We start from the raw sequence: 19,766 nt of genomic DNA on the forward strand, positions 1-19,766 counted from the left end.
CTACCACTTGAGCTATACCCTCCCTGTCTCATATAAACTTTTGACTGAAAAATAGTATCTACTACAATCCTCCTTAAGATTACCAGTCATTTACTTTCCCAACCTATACCCGATTTGTTTAAACCTATACAGTCAATATCTGCACAAAAATAAAATATAGATTAAAATGGCTTTGCTCTTATAAAGTTCCATTTTAGTTAATCCTATATGATTTTGTATAGATACATATAAGCTGAATGGGGAAAGGAAGAGAACCTACTGGGTGCCAGGCACTGCACCAGATGAGTCTGTTCTAGGCTTCTATTTCACCCTTACAACAAACCCTTGGACTTGTATCATTATCCCTGTTTTGCAGATTTGGAAATTCAAGTTCTGCAAGATTTGGAAAGTGAAATTCAACTAGTGTGTGAGCCATTGTCCATTGAGGGCTATCTGATTTTAGGAATCCAATAAGATCTCAAATGGTGGTAATAGCAAAGAGGGATCTCGTATTTTGTTTATAGTAGGAGCTTTATTATTTTTTTAATTGGTACCATGTACCTAAACTTTCTGTTACTTTAGACTTTGCTTTAGTCTTCTTTATTAACTATTCAGTACTGTAACACTCAAATAGAAAGATTCTTTCATAGTTAGAAAACATCAGAATCATTGTTTAACTGATCTGAAGACTCAAGAACTAACACACCTACAGTAGGAATGAAGTTTCTGGAATGTTAAATCCCCTCCAGATACACAGGTGATTATTGCAAAACCACTAGAAGCATGAATATAGTTTTAGTCTCTGCTCGTCAAGTATATTGATTGAATTAGCAAGAGTTTTTATATTTGAAAAGATTACCAAAGGGTAAGATACACTCTAGAGAAAGATTAAAAAAAAAAAAGCAGCTTTTTTGAAACAGATTTGCCGCCAGGATACGGGTGTCATGAATATCACCACGAAATTTACGCCCAAATGGGAAAGGAGGAGACTCACATCAACATCATGGTCATCAGACATGTAGATTCGGGCAAATCTACCACCACTGGCCATCTGATCTACAAATGTGGTGGCATCAACAAAAGAACCATTGGAAAGTTTGAGAAGGAGGCTGCCAAGATGGAAAGGGCTCCTTCAAGTATGCCTGGGTCTTGGACAAACTGAAGGCAGAATGTGAGCGCAGTATCACCATTGATATCTCCCTGTGGAAATTTGAGACCAGCAAGTACTACATGACCATTATTGATGCCCCAGGACACAGACGCTTTATCAAAAACATAATTACAGGCACATCTCAGGTTGACTGTGCTGTCCTGATTGTTGCTGCTGGTGTTGGTGAATTTGAAGCAGGTATCTCCAAGAATGGGCAGACCCATGAGCATGCCCTTCTGGCTTATACTGTGGGTGTGAAACAACTAATTGTTGGTATTAACGAAATGGGTTCCACTGAGGTACCCTACAGCCAGAAGAGATATGAAGAAATTGTTAAGGAAGTCAGCACCTACATTAAGGAAATTGGCTACAACCCTGACACAGTAGCATTTGTGCCAATTTCCGGCTGGAAGGGTGACAACATGCTGGAGCCAAGTGCTAACATGCCTTGGTTCAAGGGATGGAAAGTCACCCGTAAAGATGGCAATGCCAGTGGAACCACGCTGTTTGAGGCTCTGGATTGTATCCTGCCACCAGCTCATCCAACTGACAAACTCTTGTGTCTGCCCCTCCAAGACATCTACAAGATTGGTGGTAATGGTACTGTCCCTGTGGGTCTCGTGTGGAGACTGATGTTCTCAAACCTGGCATGGTGGTCACTTTTGCTCTGGTCAGCTTTACAGCTGAAGTAAAGTCTGTTGAAATGCACCAGGAAGCTTTGAGTGAAGCCCTCCCTGGAGACAATGTGGGCTTTAAGAACCTGTCTATCAAGGATGTTTGTCGTGGCATTGTGGCTGTCTATCAAGGATGTTTGTCGTGGCATTGTGGCTGGTGACAGCAAAAATGATCCACCAATGAAAGCAGCTGGCTTCACAGCTCAGGTGATTATCTTGAACCCTCCAGGCCAGATCAACAGAGGAAATGCACCTGTGCTGGATTGCCATACAGCTCACATAGCTTGCAAGTTTGCTGAGCTGAAGGAGAAGATTGATCATCGTTCTCAGGAAAAGCTGGAAGATGGCCCCAAGTTCTTGAAATCTGGTGATGCTGCCATTGTTGACATGGCTCCTGGCAAGCCCTTGTGTGTTGAGAGCTTCTCTGACTATCCTCCCCTGGGCCATTTTGCTGTCCATGACATGAGGTTGCTGTGTGTGTCAAGACAGTGGAAAAGAAGGCAGCTGGAGCTGGCAAAGTCACCAAGTCTGTCCAGAAAGCTCAGAAGGCTAAATACCTGTCACCCCAGTCTTAATCAGTGGTGGAAGAGATGAGACCTCAGAACTGTTTGTCTCAATCGGCCATTTAAGTTTAATAGTAAAAGACTGGTTAATGATAACAATGCACCAGAAAACTTTCAGAAGGAAAGGAGAATATTTTGTGCACCATTTGTTTTTTTGTGTGTGGCAGTTTTAAGTTATTAGTTTTTAAAATCAGTATTTTTTAATGGAAACAACTTGACCAAAAATCTGTCACAGAATTTTGAGACCCATTAAAACAAAGTTTAATTAAAAAAAAAAAAGCAGCAGGGGGGTATAGCTCAGTGGTAGAGTGCATATTTAGCATGCACGAGGTCCTCCATTCAATCCCCAGTACCTCCATTAAAAATAAATAAATAAATAAATTTAAAATACAAAACAAATAAATATAAGCAGGGAAAAATAAAAATTTAAAGAATTTTTCTCTAGACATTTTAAATCAAAGTTTAACCACAGTAGCATTTCCTAGACTTTGCAATATTTACCCTCAAGGGACAGTCTGAAAACATTCCTTATCGGCTTTTGAAAGAGTTGAGTTGTGAGAAGGAGATAATTCCTTCCCACCTTTGTTTCCAGAAGTAACAGGCAAGTAAATAAAGAAAAGCAATCAAAATTTACATTAAAAGAATCACGATCTTCGCCTTAAGAGTTATGTAATTAACTGGCCAGCCAGAAGAAAGAATGGAAAATTCACATGGAGAAAAAGGTGACTTTACAGTGTGATTGCGTAGGAACCATGCAAAGGTTAATTTTTCATTGTTGTTTTGAAGTCATAAATACTTATTTAAAAATACTAATAAGCAGAGTAAATCCCTGGCTAAAGCATAAAATTATATTAAACATTTGTTTTTATTCCAAATGATGTAGTTTTAAAAAAGGTTGTGTTAACCTTTAGAAATCACTGTTGCAATTGATAAACTGACTAGGTTTTTATTAAGCTACTGGTAAACCAGACCTCAGTAAGGCCCCCTCTGGTCCAAAGGACATTTCAGTGCCTTCAGCACACTGTGAGGCTCTCTGGTGGGATGACTGGGAAGGTCATGGACATTCATTTGCTCAACAGATGTGTCTTAAGCAGCTACTTTATACCAGGCGCTGGGTGATAGTGCTTTGCCTGTGATAGCTCGTTGAACCTCCACAGTAATCTTATAAGGTACAAACCACTACTTCCTTTGTCTTCACAAATCAAGTCCTGAAGAGGTTATATAACCTGCTCAAGTTTTTGCTACTTCTAAGTGGTCTGGGCTGGGTTTGGGTTCTGAATCCAGCTCTTGGTGATTCCAAAGCTTGTGGCACTGTTTCCCTAGATATCATGCAGTCTTAGAGTAAGAATTTTATGGGATGTTTCCAGTTCTCCTGGAAGGAACAAAAATGCCAACAGACACTAAAAATTAACCAAAAGATATTCTACTTGATTTATGCATTGTGAGAGAAGGACCACATCTATAAAATGAGAATTAGCATTCAAAGAATCACACACACACACACACACACACACACACACACACACACACACACACACACACAATCTGACAGATCATATTCTTGAACCTGGAAACTTCCATAGCAATTTTGTCTAGAATATAGTTGTCACAACTTAGATATTGGTATCAATTAATGAAAATATGGTAAAGTCGCACTCAGAACTTACCTGTACCTTTTTTAGAAGCAAAAGTATAAGTGTTGCCCCGAGAGCAGAATGAAGCCATTGGAAGGTAGGTAAAATAGGGTATAGAACCAGGGAGAGGAAGTTACAATTTTGGAAGGACACCGAGGTATGAGATGTGGCTGGGAGGTGAGATCAGCGATGAGAACGTGCAGACCCTTACAGCACTACTGTGAGAAGACTCTAAGCATTCCTGGGAAGAAAGAGAATCACAATAGAGAATATGGAGGTGATGACAATGGGACATTCTTCCACTAAGTCTACAGTTGGAATTTGATTTACATTTTGGTTGGAAGTTTTATTTGTTAACGTTTAAAATTTAAAGCTGTTTTACATATATTTTTTCATTTAACACTGACAGTAAATTTAGACACCTTAAGGTAATTCCTAATGATAAAAGAGTTAAAGAATTTGCTCCAAGTCCTAACTATAGCTTCCCAGACCAGCCAGTAGCTTGTGGTCGACTGGGACAGGCAGGGACTTTCTCAGTGCCCCATCCTGCTGTCTCTGCCCTTATGCAGCATTTTTCTTCCACTCCCATTCCACTTGGATACTGAAGAAAAAGACAGTCACGGCATGTTTCTAATTAATTTGAGTTTTATTCTCATCACTTCAAATACTGCTTCTATGCCGATGATGCTGTAATCAGAATTTCCAGTCCTAACTGCAAACCCAAATTCCAGATCTGTAATTTCTGCTGTCTCCTTACTGATCTGGGCATTGCTGTGTGTATATTTCTCACCACTCCCTCAAACTCAGGTTATCATTTTCCCACCCAAATCGGCATCAACTTTTGAAAGGATTTCTTTAGCTTTCTTGGAGACATTTTTGACTCATTACTCTCCCTCATTTTCCAGGCTTACAGCCACATATAAGAGCTCCTTAGACTTTAGTATGGCTCACCACTCTACTCTTAATACACATTAAAAACTAAAACAAAAAATAAACTAAAACAAAGCTTTGCCTGTTTGATCAGTCCACAAACTTCGATCGCCACCATCTTTCTTTCACATCTTGGACACATTTTCCCTTATGTTGCCTTTTCTCCCTTTAAAATTCCCATTCGTTAGACTTTACAAAATATAAAAATAACTCAGTAGCAAGGAAATGGGATTCTCATTGTATGTTTTCTTACAGTTCAGAACACCCCACAGATCATCCTTGTTAAGATTTTTCCCTCCTAACATCGCTGGTGTTTTCCCAACCAGTGCTCAGACTGAAGTCAAAGTACTGCCTGAGTCGCCGCCTAGGTAGTTTCTCCCTTCCAGGGCGTTCTGTGCCACAAACATCTCCCCTGTAAGTCCCTGAAGAAACTGACTTTCAGTTGCCTGGGATCGAACCCTCCCCGCCTAACTTCCAACATTCTTTATGATCTGTCCCTATAATCTCTAGGCAGAGGTAGTTTGGGTCACTGAGTGACAATTTAGTGAACTCTTCCCTATAATTGTTTCATCCGTCTCCTGGCAAAGAGCTAGTAATTATAAGTTTTTAGCATCACCCCATTAAATATTCTTTATAGAGAGAAGATTGAAGAACTTCTTCAAGATATTTCATAATTTAAAACAATTTAGGAAGCCAGCCCTCCACCAGCTTCTCTTAAGGATGAGAAAGGAGCAGGTTTCAAGGGGATGGTGGTCTGATCTCCCTTTTTGCTGAGGAGAGAGCCCTGACTTTGAACTTCTCCATGTCCTTTTCCAGGCTCCTACATTTGACTCAACCACAGGAACAATTGCACCAGAAGGGGCAAAATGTCCCCCTAAGAGGAAGAGAAGAGAAAACAGCAATTGGTAAATCATAGACATTTCCTCCTGATTATATAGACTAAACTAGTTTTTCCTTCTTGATGAAAATATTTTTTCATATCCTTAACATTTCATTTTCTCACACTTAACACTTAAATTTCCTTGGCCTGATCTCCTGTTTTTTTTTCCCCACTATACTTTAAATGTCCTAAGTACTTTTAATGTGACTTTAAACTATACAATGTTCATTAATTGATTAAAACAGGTAGTAATTTTCCCTTCAAGTGTTACATATTCTTTTCACCAGATAGCACAAAATATCTGCAACTTCTGAATTTACATAATCCATGTTATTATAACTGGGGTGTCTTGAGAGTATCCCATAATGAGCAAATAAAGAACTGTTATATTTTAGACATTATCACTACTTTTTTGAAAAGAATTTGGGTTTCATGTAATCTTCTTTTTACTGATACAAGCAAAAGATTCATTCAATTTAGTGAGGGAAAACGGTACAGAATTATTTGACACCAGATAGGGAAACATCTACTTATGTTGTTTCACCCATATCTTTTAATTTAATTCTTTTTTAAGTCCTTAATGAGTCTTCAGGACTATTTCATGAAACATACTAAGATGTAGTTTGTCACTTTATGAATATATCTATTACATGATATATTGATTACATTTTTATTTATATTTACATTAACTATATATCACATACCACATCTAATTATTACAGGGGTAATATGAATGAGGTATAAAGTATGATGTTGAAAATATTGATTTCCACTGGTATTGTATCAGCACTCACAGGAATAAGCAACTATCTTTTGAAATGATCACTTTATGAGAACACCCATCAGACCAATGCCAGTCTTAAAATCAGTCTGGGGGAACACTCTTTGGGCCTCACAAGCCATGTAAGAAACTCCATCTCAGTACTTTATAACTGTACTTTCTGATGATAATTTTTATTACTATAAATTGTATTACCTACTTCGATCACTCACTGTAATAATACTAACACTTTCTAGGTACATTAAGAAGTATTCAATTACTTTTCAAAATATAATTTTATTCACCATGCTTTTGGCTGTCTGTAAAATTAATCCTTGACTTCAGAGACCGTACCACTCTTGAGGGGAAGCAGCTGTGGTGTAAGGGCCTACAGTATTTGAGAACATGGGTTCAAGTTCAGATTCAAACACTTGGTAGCTACGTTGTGATCTTACACAGTTGACTCAGGTTCCCTGAGCCCAAGTTTCCTCCTTTGTAAGAAATGGATAAAAACCCGTATCTTAAAGAGGTGTTAAGATAGTGTATTATTATTGCTGCTGTTGTTTTAAAGTGTGCTTTGTAAGAGGTTTTCTGTTGGGATTTGAATGAAAATAGACAGGAGATTAAGATGAATGTTCTGAGATAACACATGGAATAACTGGGACCCAGCACTTACAAGTCCCACTTCGTAAGTCCTCAGTAAATGCTGGGATTCCTTTTCCTCTTGGAATGAGGGGAAATGAGTGAAAATTTTGAAGTAGATTTGGAAGTAAAAGGGAAATAAGCAAACATATATCCGCAGAGCTGTTATTAAGTACTCATTTGTTAAGTTTAGGACTTGCAGTGAACCAACTACTGACTTCTTTCTTGGGCACAATTCCTAAAGGAATTCCGAGAGAAGCTGACTAGAGATGAGTGAAGGTGCTAGAAGGCCTGTTGTAGAATTGGTGGTTATCTTTTTCTTCCAGGAAGCCAGCCGCTCTCATGAAGGAGGTGGGATTGTATTTCTTAGTTAATGCTACTTTTAATTAACATTTAGACTTTAAATGATTAAGCAAATGCTGTATCCCCACACTTTGCTCTTCATGTAACTATCTTTTCCTAATCTGTGCTTTTCCCCAAGTATCCTACAAGCCAGAGCCATTTAACATGAGTAGGAGTTTTGCCCTGCTCCCTTGGACATCTCTTCATCTGAGGCTTAACTGAGAGAGCCAGCAGAGAGATGTCAGAATAAACAGCAATTTGAAAAATTTGCATTCAATTTTTTTAATCCCACCATTCTCATAGAAAGTCCAGATAGAGTAATGAGCTTTCTTCAGGTTTGGTTTTTTTTTTCCCTGAGTGCTAATTAAAAATCTTGTTAGCAGCAATCTATTAATAATGTATTTATGCCCTGAATTTCTTGAGGCAATATTTTTTTAATCTATATGCAGGTTTTTTTTTGCAGTTTTTGCTTTTTCCTCCAATTTTGAAAAAAATATTTAAAAGAGATAATTTGTAACAAATAGGAGTAAGTGCCAAAATAGTAGGTAATTTTCTTAAATTCAACTAAGTTAATCACCGAATAAAGATTAGAATAAGTCTTCTGACTGGGTGCTACCCCCACAACAAGGCAGCTTCTTCTATGGGCCCATTCTTATTTCTGTCTCTCTCTCTTTTTCAATGTAGCTTCATGTTGAATAATGAATCTAATTGAAGGAAATTAGCATAATCTCCTAAGTCTCCAAATCATAAGAATTAGAACAATAGCTCTTATAAGTTTAAAATTTCTCAAATCCGATTCATGTTCAAAGTGAGTAATATGTTGATAGAATTTTGGGATTTACTTTTAACCTACTGTTTCTTTAAAGGCCTCACATAAGTGAAATCTCAGCAAAACAATAATCTCACACTTCACCTACAAAATAAAGCTATAAAATGTCGTATCAGTCATAAAATTAAAAAGCATTAAAATGAAGCTTAGCATTTGTCTTTTATTTAGTATGATTGCATAACAAGTTGTTTGATCACTGTCAACACTTGACAAAGTGAGAGTAGTTTTAGATTATCAGTACACCGTGACTCTGTCATCAAGTGCTTTGACACTAGGATAAATCTTCAAATTTCAATAAATAAATACAATGCTAGAGTTCTCTTATCAAAACCTAAATGCAGCAGAGCCGGGCAGGGCTAAAGCTGGGCTCTGGCATTTCAGTGTCTGCATGGGCTGCGTCCCGTGCCTTCGAGACCCTGAGTGGAGTCTGGGACCTGGGGAAGGAAGGGCATTGGTGTTCAGGTCCAGGAGAAGTGGCTGAGCACAGTATCCAAGATGAATGACAGCCTGTTTGTCAGTGGACAGACTTTTGCTACAATTTGCTTTCTAGTATGAGCAACATCTAAGTACTAAAGAAGATGTGATTCAAAGAATTCATAAATGTTTTGAAGATATTAAAGAAAACAGAGCGGCTATTTGTAAGATACATGAAACTACTATAAGCACAGTAAGAGCAAAGACAACCGCGGTAACAGGAATCCAACAAGAGATGTTTTTCATAAACACGAAGATGATATGCAGGACCAATTCACTATTTATCAAGAAATTATAGAAAAGGACAAGTACAGTACATAAATAAATTTAAGCTTATCAATTCTATAAATTAGTATTAATAAGATATGCTTTGTAAAAATGTTAATTGAAGAATGTAGAAACTCTGTGCACAAAAATTTTTGTTTTTGTTTTAAAGTAAATCCAGTGTTTTGGAAAGAAAGAAAAAAAACCTTAAATGGAAGTAAATGGGTAGAGTCTGGCTTACTGATACATGCTAAAGATTTCTACAGGTAGCTAGTGGGGAGGAAGCCTGATGCAGTGTCCTGTGATCATACAAAGGTCTCCAGGCACTTTCTTTAAGTACACATGTATGCTAATTCCCTATCACAAAGAGAAGAACTTAAAAAGATTTAGCTACCTCTGAATCATTTTTCCCTATCTTTGGGGGGGAGTGTTAATTAGGTTTATTTCTTTATTTTTAGAAGAGGTACTGGGGATTGAACCCAGGACCTAGTGCATGCTAAGCATGCAGTCTACCACTTGAGCTATAACCTCTCCATTTTAAAAATTTTGTTTTTGTTATTTATTTATTTGTTTTAGGAGGGGAGGTAATTAGGTTTGTTTGTTTGTTTACTTTATTCACTTTTAAATGGAGGTACTGGAGAGTGAACCCAGGACCTCGTACATGCTAAGCATATGCTCTACCACTGAGCTATACCCTCCTCCCATTCTTCCCTGTTTTTAAGCACAGCCCCTCCAGTCAGATGCAGTTATGCCAGTTAGAACAAATGTAATAATAAAATTTTGAAATGTGTAGTATTGTCAGCCCATTTAAACGTTGATCCAGCAAAAACAGATTTAGTAGATGATAAAAACATGATTTGTTCTTAAGCTGGGAAAGGCACTGACTGAAAGGATCACAGATGAGGGGAGCCAGGTTGCATAGAAGGAAGGCCAGTTGAAGCAGTAAAGATCACACAGTAAAATAAAGACATGGCTTGTCCTGACCCTGGAGGTGCCTGAGTTTTCAGCGCATGCAGAGATAGTCATGAAGTACTCAAGAAGGTCTAGGTATCTTCCCGAAGACATACGTGAGGATGAGGATTCCACCATCCTTCTTTTCAGGGGCAGGTCTTATCTTAATAAGGAGGCAGTTATGATACCTGTTGTTGTGCAGAAGCCAAATGGAATGTTCCACAAGTGACTGATAGGACTTGGATAAGTCTTGTGTTTCAGTGATATCTTTAGATCACTCTTCATGGGGGTCTTATGGAGGTTTTTGGCTCCTACTCTTGGTGTCTGCAGCTCTTCTCTGGTGAAATCGATCCTGGGAAGACATGGTGCAGAAGGTGATCCAGTACATTAAATACCATTTCTGTTTTTGTTTTGCTGTCTTTCATCCAGGTCCTATTCATGGGACATTTAGGGAGTTTTTTTGTATATCATTTATTTAAAACAATTTTTTTAAACTTTTTTGGGGGGTGGTGATGGGGGAGGTAATTAGGTTTATTTATTTATTTTTTAAATGGAGGTACTGGGGATTGAACCCAGGACCTCATGCATGCTAGGCATGCACTCTACCACTGAGCTATACCCCCAATCAGAAATTTAGTATTTTTAAAAATGAAATGTTTCATTTAAAAAATGCAAATGTTTATAGTAATGACATGTAAGCTTCATAGTTCTGCTATTTTTTCTTGTTCTCATTGCTCCTCACATAAAACCCTCAAGCTCTGACAGGCAAACCCCTACTCTTTCATGAGGCAGCCACACCTGGAATGAGAACTGTTGGGATCTGGTACCCAGAAAGGAGTTGAAAGCAGCTCTTAGGATACCAGTGTCCCAGCTTTTCACTGAGGAATTGATGCTTTGTTGGCTGACCCATGTTTTCTCTAGTAAAGAATATTTGGAAGGGAGCTTTGCTTCGTGTAACTTGCCTGGTTGGCAATTTTGTTTCCTTCCTAGCCAAGAAGAAGCAAGGGGCTCATCAAACCAAATTTGAACCTTCAGCTCCACTTGAAAAATCATGGTGGTTGGTATAAGAATCAGCAAAGTCTTTGAAGTTCTCTGACGTGCAAGGCAAATTATAATTTGGTTCTTAACTGAAATGTGAGTTTCCTTTTGAGTTGTTTGGTATCCTGGGCGCAGAGTTCCCAGACATCCGTAACCATCATCACGGGTATTTTTGTCTTACAGTTACACATTATGTTTCATCTTTCTCTCACTAGGTATGTTTCATCCTTTACTTGAATATTAGGCCAAGAGAATACAAATTTAGTCTTGAGTTGAATAAATTCAAGGCACACAAAAATTAAGTGATTATTGAGAAAGAAGCATTTCATGGCTCTCAGACTGTGTTCTTATATTCAGTAGAGCACCAGCAGTGGAGGTTCTTGTAATCAAATATAACAGAAGTTCACTAAAGACCTGAATCTTCTTTAGAGATAACCAATGAGTAGAAATGGATATTCAGTCAATCAACATATATTTATTTAGTCTTTCTGAGTTTAAAGATTTTTAAAATACTGCTGTTAGACTATTGTGATAGCAACAGAGCTTCCTAGAACCCAGGAGGGATGGCATTCTCACTGGGCCAGATTGGAGTGTAGAGTGTAGTTACAGTGCATTATTCTTTACTGAGAGTCAGCTAATCAACCCCTCTCTTCCAACTACCCCCTTAACCATGGGCCTCATACTAAAACATTGACTTCTTGTTACTTTCTCAGATAATAGAACTGTGAGGTGCTCGTAAACTTTTAAGTTGAGGTGCCATTATTGAAATTCATGTGATGTGATCAACAGTTGAAATAAATGATTCAAATTCTTTACTTCTATGAGATTGAGAAAAACTGTAAGTTAAATATAAGCACGTGTGGTAAGAGCTGCCCTCTTCTCATTGCCTTGTCATCTTTAAGTGCTTTCTTGCCCTTTCTAAGCCCAGTATGGCCCCGCAGTAACTTAACCCTGTGCAACTTTTCTTCCAGGGTAGCATCTTCTACACAGGGAGTCAACAACATTTTTCTGGAAAGTGTTAGATATTTTAGATTTGGTGGATGTGTTAGTTTCCTAGGCTGCTGTAGTAATATATCACACAAAACAACAGAAATTTATTCCCTTATAGTTTTGGCGGCTCTGAGGAAGAAAGTGTTCCATACTTCTTTCTGAGCTTCTAGTGGTTGTTGGCAATCCTTTGTGTTCCTGGGCTATTAAATGCCTCAGTCGGATCTCAGCCTCTATCTCCACACAACTCCTTCCTTCTATGTATCTCTGTGTCTTCTCCTCTTCTTGTAATGAAAACACCGGTCATTGGATCCTAATCCAATATGACCTCATCTTAACTTAATTTCATCTACTGAGATCCTGTTTCCACGTAAGATCACATTCTGAGGCTCTGGGCTGCCATGAGTTTTTGGGAGATTTTGTTGAACTCACTACAGAGGGCCATATGGTCACTGCTGCAGTTACTCAACTCTGTTGTAGCAAAAAAGCAGCCGTAGACAGTACGTAAATAAATGAGTAGGCTGTGTTCCAATAACATTCAATTTATGGACACTGAAATTTGAATTATATATAATTTTCACATGTCCTGAAACATTGTTCTTCTTTTGATTTTTATGCTGCAATTTAAAAGACTTTTCTTAGTCTGTGGGCCATACAAAAACAAGTAGGGGTGGGGGACAGCCAGATTTGACCCACAGGCCGTAGTTTGCCAACATCTGATATATAGTGTTGTTGAGCAGACAGAGGTAACTATAGGGTAATTTTCCTTCCTTCTGCTCATAAACAAAAGGACCAAATTCTGAGAAAACCTGTTTGTGATTTGCATTAAGCAATTTTTTTTAGATAGCTTCATGTTTCAGCAGAGAGGAAACCAAACTGATCAGTAATTATGCCTGTTTGGCAGCATCATTCCTGGTGTGCTTGCCAAAAGTTTGGTGAGGATTTTGCTGTCAAGATTAAGAGGTAATGCAGGCTTAAATAAGGAACATGACCTGGAGTCCTTATATTGAAGGATTAGAACATTTCCCTCATGGGCTTATAGTATTCCCTGTGCCAAATGTTTGAGTATACTATTGAGGTGATTTTAAATTAAAGGCATTTTGTGACTCAATACTACATGGCATTCTGATGAGATGTTGTCAATCCCTAGATACTCATTCAAGGCCAGATATTAGATTATACTCTGCACATCTGAACAAACTTCATCTTCTAATGCTGAGTTGTTAAGTCGTCCAGGGCAAAATAAATCTAAATTTCTAGTTTATCATGCATATTGTTTCTAATAAGATTTATGTAATAAAAATGTGTAGAAGTTATTATTAAAGGTTGTGATTATATATTTGCTCTTTCTAATTACAAAACCAATATATGATTTTTGTAGAAAATTAAAATAATGCCAAAATGAATAATATAAAGAGTGAAAATTTCCCATAATCCCAGTTCCCAGGAATAATTTCTGAGTTGGTAGTTATTTTTCCAAATATTTCCATCCCATGTAACTGTGAGATGTACACTGAAACAGATATTTTGAGTGTTTTAAAGAGATTTTGGGACAAAGTTCATGAACATAAAGAGCAAAGCATGATTGGCTATAAAATATCTAATTATGCATTAAACTCATAGTATGCTGGTAATAGGATATGAAAAAGTTACATTTCCTGATCTTAAGGAATATAGCTTTTGTTTTGTTTTTGTTTTGGTTCCAATAATTCCAGAATAACCCAGTGTAAATAATAACTTGTGTATGTATCTAGTGAAATTCTGTTATTCAGAAACTTACCATGCCTTGGGTTTAGCAATGGATCTTTTCTCTCTACTATAGAGAGACTTTAAACAGATATCCAACTTCTTTGATGACAACAACATTTTAATGAGGTTTTGCCATCCATAAAACATGTTAGTAGAGGTTTTATCTGGCTGGGAGTTAAGAAAATCCTGTGAGTTTCAGTTTGATGTAGGGAAGAGTTGATTGCCAGGATCTTAAGTGGATTTCAGTAATGACCGTTGTGGTTTATGCACTTAGCAGCCCAAAACAGAATGGCTGAATTATCATCGTTCCTAGATGACATGGAAATCTTGTATACAAAAGTGGATAGATAATCCTCCACTTGTATACAAAGGTGGGTAGATAATCTTAACACTTATGATATGCCTACAAGATGCCAACATACTCTATTTCTAGTGTCATGTGGGCTTTGGAGCCAGCCAGAGCTAGGCACGAATCCTAACTTCATTCCCATTATCTACAGGGCCTTAAGTCACTTAAACTGAGTTTTGGTTTTCTTATCTGTAGAGTGGGTATAACTAGTACCTACTTTGTAGGCGTGTTGTGAAGATTAGTGTTAATGTGTATGTAAAGCACTGAGCCACTGTCTCATGTTTAGGAGGAGCTCAAATAATGTTATTTCTTTTTTATTGCTACTATTTGAGAGATCTTTGGATGATCAATCCAACCCTCCGATTTAATGGAAGCCGAAATTGGATTCAGAAAGCTTCTGATCCTTACTCCAGTCTTCTTTCTATCATTTATTTTTTCATCCATTTATTCTTTATTCATCATTTATTATGTACCCATTAAGTTCCAGTACTGAACCTTTAGATTATAATGAAGAATAAAATACAGAATATCTTGAGAAGCTTCCAGTCTAATGGAAAGCAGATGCATAAACAGGTACATTATTGGTCAGTTTCTTAGATCCTATAATGGAATTATTTTATATATATTTATTAAAAAATGGTTGAGATAGTGGTCTAACTCAGCTTTGGGGAACCATTAAGGCTTCATGGAAGTAGCATGATATTTGAGTCTAGCCTTGAAGTCTGTATTGAAGATTGCAAGGCAGTTAAGTGTGTGTATGTATGCATGTGTGTGTTTGGGAGGGGATCGGTGGTTGGAGGTGGTGTTTTATATAAAAGAAACAGCCTGTGCAAAAGTTATGGAGGTATTAGGGTGTGACATATTCATGGCTGCTTGGATAGTTTGATGTGGTTTGGGTTGTGGGAAGAGGAGAGACCAGAGGATGCCACACAAAAGGGTCTGTAACATAGCACCTCTTTCTACCTAAATGCCGTACTAATGAGAGTTAAATGTACATAAGGGGATAAATGAGCTTCTGTGAAATGGTTTGGGAAACTGCCTTCCATTTATGGCACTGTTTTGGGATAAAAAAGGGTCCAACTTCAAAATAACAGAACCAAAATAAACATTTGGAACCCAAATTATATGAAGAAACTCCTTATAATGGCTGATTTACAGGGAGTGGATATAGCTTAATGGTAGAGCACCTGCTTAGGATGCATGAGGTCCTGGATTCAATCCCCAGTACCTCCATTTTTTAAAAAAAGGCTGATTTACATATAATAGGCACTGAATAAGTAGTAGTTAAATATTTTTACACAGTGGTCCAGTTATTGTAGGGTTACTTTTGATATGAAACTTTAAGACAATATAATAATTTATATAATTCCATAGAGTACAATAAAACTTTATTGACCTGTATTATAATTACAGGTCTCTGGTTATTAGTTCAGCATTACAATCTGATTAATGTTATTTGGCTCATTTTCCTGGGACTTAATCCAGATAAATTTGATTCTGATGATTGCTAATTGGGCAAGGGGAATAGTCTGCACTGTCATAACTATGTGTCCTTATTTAATTACATTATATTTCCATGTCCAGTTGAAATTATGTCTCATGTACTCAGTATTTTACTACCTCTATGTATTTCCTGGTTTTGGTTTTATTGAGGTGACTTACATAATTTTTTTTTTGTATGTGTGTGATTAAAAAATCCACCATTTGTCTCTTTTTAGTGTAATCTAAATTATATCATCTTTGGAAAATATCTGTCTTCCATCTATTGGTCTAGGCCTGATATCCTAACATAACCATATTTCTGTATTCCTTCGTATTTTGTTGATTCCATGATTTGTTATTTTTCTTCTTGGTTTTTCATTGAGTTAGCCTTCGGGCATGTTTATTGCATTGAATTTACTCAGAAAATCTTACAACTTTGTGATATAATTCTGAATATGATCTGATTATAGAAACTTTAGGCTTTGTTTCATTAAAAAGGGTCTCTTATTTACATTCTGTAATGTGTGTCAGTCAGGACCACCTAAAATTTAGAAATAAAAAAGTCTTGATAGGCTGGAGGGAGCTGCTCAGAACTTTTCTATGCTAGGGGTAGGTAATAGATGAGGAGTCAGGCAAAAGGGTGACACGAAGTGTCAACGTGAGGGTTTAATTGAAGAGAAATGTCAGCGAAGGTGGTCTCTGATAAAAAGATTTTGCAGGTGGCTTTTAAAAACTTAACCAAACTTCTGTTTACTTCCTGGGGCATCTTTAGGGATTCTGAGTCTTTCAGGATTTGCTTGGTCTCTTGGTTCCATTAGTTAAGTAACCTTTTTTTAAAAATGTTAACTGTGCACAAATATAGTGTTTCAAAGTCTTAGAGCTCTTTAAAGCATAGGAGTAGTGATTCCCTAAACAAGTCACTGAAGAGAAGTTTCTGGAAATTTCTGTAGCTGTGACAACCATAGGTCAAAGCATCAGTTAGCTTTTGCTACATCACAAACCACTGCAGAATTTACTTGCTTAAGGAGACAACATTTATTCTTTCTTCTGTTTGGCTGGGTTGGCCTGGTAGAGGTTGGGTGGTCGAGAATAGTCTCACTCACTCACATGTCTGAGGCCTCATCTGGGTGGCCTGGATGATTGAAATGCTTGGAGTCTTTCTCCCTGCGGTATCATCCAGCAGGTTAGCTAATCTGGACTTGTTCATAATGTCCTAGCAGCAAAAGAACACAAATATCAATGTGCCGTTTTCAAGTCTCCGCTATTGTCATATATTCTTATATCCCATTAGCCAAAGCAGATCATACAGCAAAGCCCAGATTCAAAGGTGAAAATATAGACTTTGCCTCTTGATGGGAGGAACAGCAAAAGGGGCTTGCTTGCATACAGGGCCTTGAGAAATTGGTTGTCATTTTGAAGTTGATCCCAGCCGGTCACTGTAAACGTTATTCTGTATGTTCAATAAGAGGGTATAGCAGTGAGCACAGCTGTGTATGGCTTCAAAAACTACCACACTTACATACAATATTTGCTACAAGCTAAGTCCATAAAATTTAAAAAAAAAAAAAACCCGCTACCAATTAAGGAGGCTGAACTTAAGGAGGGGAACAAGAAAATCCACTAACATTTCTGTATTGCTTCACATTTTACAAAGCATGTTCACGTATATTGCTTTTAAAAAAATCTTCCAAGCTTCTTTGTGAGGTGCCTGTTAGATCATTATCCTCATTTCATAGGCATGTAGACTGATGCCCATACATGTTAAGAATCTTACTCAAATTTGCTGACCTATTAGACAAGCGGATTTTAAACTTAGTTCTTTTGGTAACCGTGTCACCGTACTGCACCCAGAGGTCTCTGGGAGTGCCCCATTGGTCATTTAACATAGCAAGGGACAAAGAAAAGTAATTACTAGAGAGCTCTGCAGTTTTTAAAGCTATACCACATTCAATAAACGTCTGACCAGCTATAATTTTTTTAAGGGAAAATGACTGTATAAATGATACTCTCATTAAGAACTTAGTGAATTCTCTTTTTCTGTCTATGTTTCATTTCTGGAGATTGTTAATATATATATTCAGTTGTTTCCGCATTATACTTGTATGTTTACTGAATCTCACCAGAATTGCTGAATTCCACATTTTTTAGATCCTAAGTATTAGCAATTCCTACATCCATTTTATGGTAAGAAACTGGTTTGTCCTATATACACACATACACATTCGTATACTGAAATTGTACATGTATGTATGTATATATGTGTGTGTGACTATATATATATAGCACATACATATATACACACATATCCTATATTGTGTATATACTATATAGCATATGTGTGTGTGTATGTATTTGTCTTGTCTTTTATTTCACTCTGCACAGGCATAGTTCTCCAACAGAACTTGTAGATGTTCCATGCATCAGGGAGAAGGAGGTTCCCAAAGATTTCTTTAGTGAGAGATCAACATTCCTTAAGCCTATACTTTCACACAACACAATACCTTACATACTTGATGGGAGGTTCAAATGAGGTAATGTAGGTAGAAATCATTTGTAAACCTTTAAAAGTGATAGAAACATGAGCTATTAATATAAACCTGCCCTAACAAAGTACCATTAAGAGGGACCAACATAATTATTTTGAATTCTTAATTAACTAGATTTATAAGGATTCAAGAATTTTTTGGAACCACTCTCTGTACCTTTCCTATTTCTTTAAGTTCAACAATACTCGAGAAAAACCCCAAGTCTGGGAATCATCACAACCTTGGTGACTGTACAGAGCCAGGAACTGAGTCCAGCAGTGAAATGTTTATGGTTAACTTCTCATCTCCATCACTGGGCCTCACCCCCCAACAGAATGGAGAGGGCCTGCAGGATCTCCTCAGGGGTCCGTTCAAGAGGCAATTAACATTCCTACCTGACCGCTCTCGGGTTGCTCCCTTCACACTGTGCAGGACTTAGACCCGTCCTCACCCTTGGTCTGGATTCTTTTAGGGATCCTAATTATATTCATGGCCTTGGCTTTCAGGCTGAGGTAACCTTTACGGCCAATTTATGAGCTATTTTCAAAGAAATTCCCTAGTGTTTTACAGGGACTTTATTTACTTTCATAAGACCTCATCAGTGTTCATTATAAAGAACCATCTTGGTTTGCTTTTCTGCTCTTTCCCTCATGCCGCCACCTCTACAGGAAATTACACTGCAGGCAGAGGCTTCACGCAGAGAAAAGATGTCTCTTTATTCAGTGGGAGCAATTTCTGTCTTCTGTGTTACTTTGACTGTCATAACATTCTCAGGCATGAACTTCACTCTCTTGATTAATATTTATAAACCTCTTTAGGCACCTGTAATGTCAGTGCCTGTGGGGGTGAGAATCTTAGGACATGGCAGACGGGAGGGTTAATACATAAAGAGACTGGGGTCGTCAGAAGGTCCCTGTCAAAAGAAGCCCTTGGACTAGTTCTGGCTGCTCCGAGTAGTCTTAATTGTAGGTGGCCTGGCACACTGGTCTCGGGCAGGAGACCCCAGCCCTTTGCAGCTGTGACTACTTGCTGTTGGTTTGCTCTGTGACTTTGGGCAGTCCCCTGATGTTTGATACCTTTATTTCCCCAACTGTAACATGGACTGAGTGTCTGCATGGGGCTTATTATAAATAGGACAAATGGCATGTCTGCAAAGCTGCCTTCAAGGCATTCTGCTGCTCACAGAAAGGTTAAAGCTAGAGTATTTTCCTCCCTCTGGAAAGAAGGGATTTCCAGGAGCAGCATAGAGTTACAGGCCCTGGAAAGGCAAGTGTGTGTCCATCACTCCACTGGCTCTCAGATACTGCCCAGCTCTGGAACGACACAACTATGTCACACATCCCTGGTAGATCCTGATACAGGATCTGGGTAGACTGGAAGATTAAGGAAAAACAAAAGGCTGGAATGTCTGTTGGATAGATAACCATTCACGAGCCATTCCCATTAAGCTTTTCTAAGCTTTGTCATTACGTTAGTGGGTGATTTTTGATAAATCATCTTATACTTTGTGATCACTTTCATTATTCATTAATTCATTGTTTTTCAATCAGCACATATTCTTGGA

The 19,766-nt window shown here is 37.8% G+C and overlaps 1 long non-coding RNA gene, 1 other non-coding gene and 1 pseudogene across 2 annotated transcripts in view; 2 read left to right on the forward strand and 1 right to left on the reverse strand.

Annotated features, from left to right (window-relative positions):
• Positions 1-19,766, forward strand: part of LOC116154382 (uncharacterized) — an 873,015-nt gene that overhangs the window by 3,596 nt on the left and 849,653 nt on the right. Inside the window, exon 2 of the long non-coding RNA XR_004138267.2 lies at positions 5,747-5,835. This is a non-coding gene — a long non-coding RNA (uncharacterized LOC116154382). The remainder of the gene's footprint in view (positions 1-5,746; positions 5,836-19,766) is intronic.
• LOC105099231 (elongation factor 1-alpha 1-like) lies at positions 938-2,480 on the forward strand (annotated as a pseudogene).
• On the reverse strand, positions 10,624-10,695 carry TRNAA-AGC (transfer RNA alanine (anticodon AGC)). The gene has a single exon. It is a non-coding gene; the product is annotated as a tRNA-Ala (tRNA).

This window comes from Camelus dromedarius, chromosome 6 (genome assembly GCF_036321535.1).
Source record: "Camelus dromedarius isolate mCamDro1 chromosome 6, mCamDro1.pat, whole genome shotgun sequence".
Lineage (NCBI taxonomy): Eukaryota > Metazoa > Chordata > Mammalia > Artiodactyla > Camelidae > Camelus > Camelus dromedarius.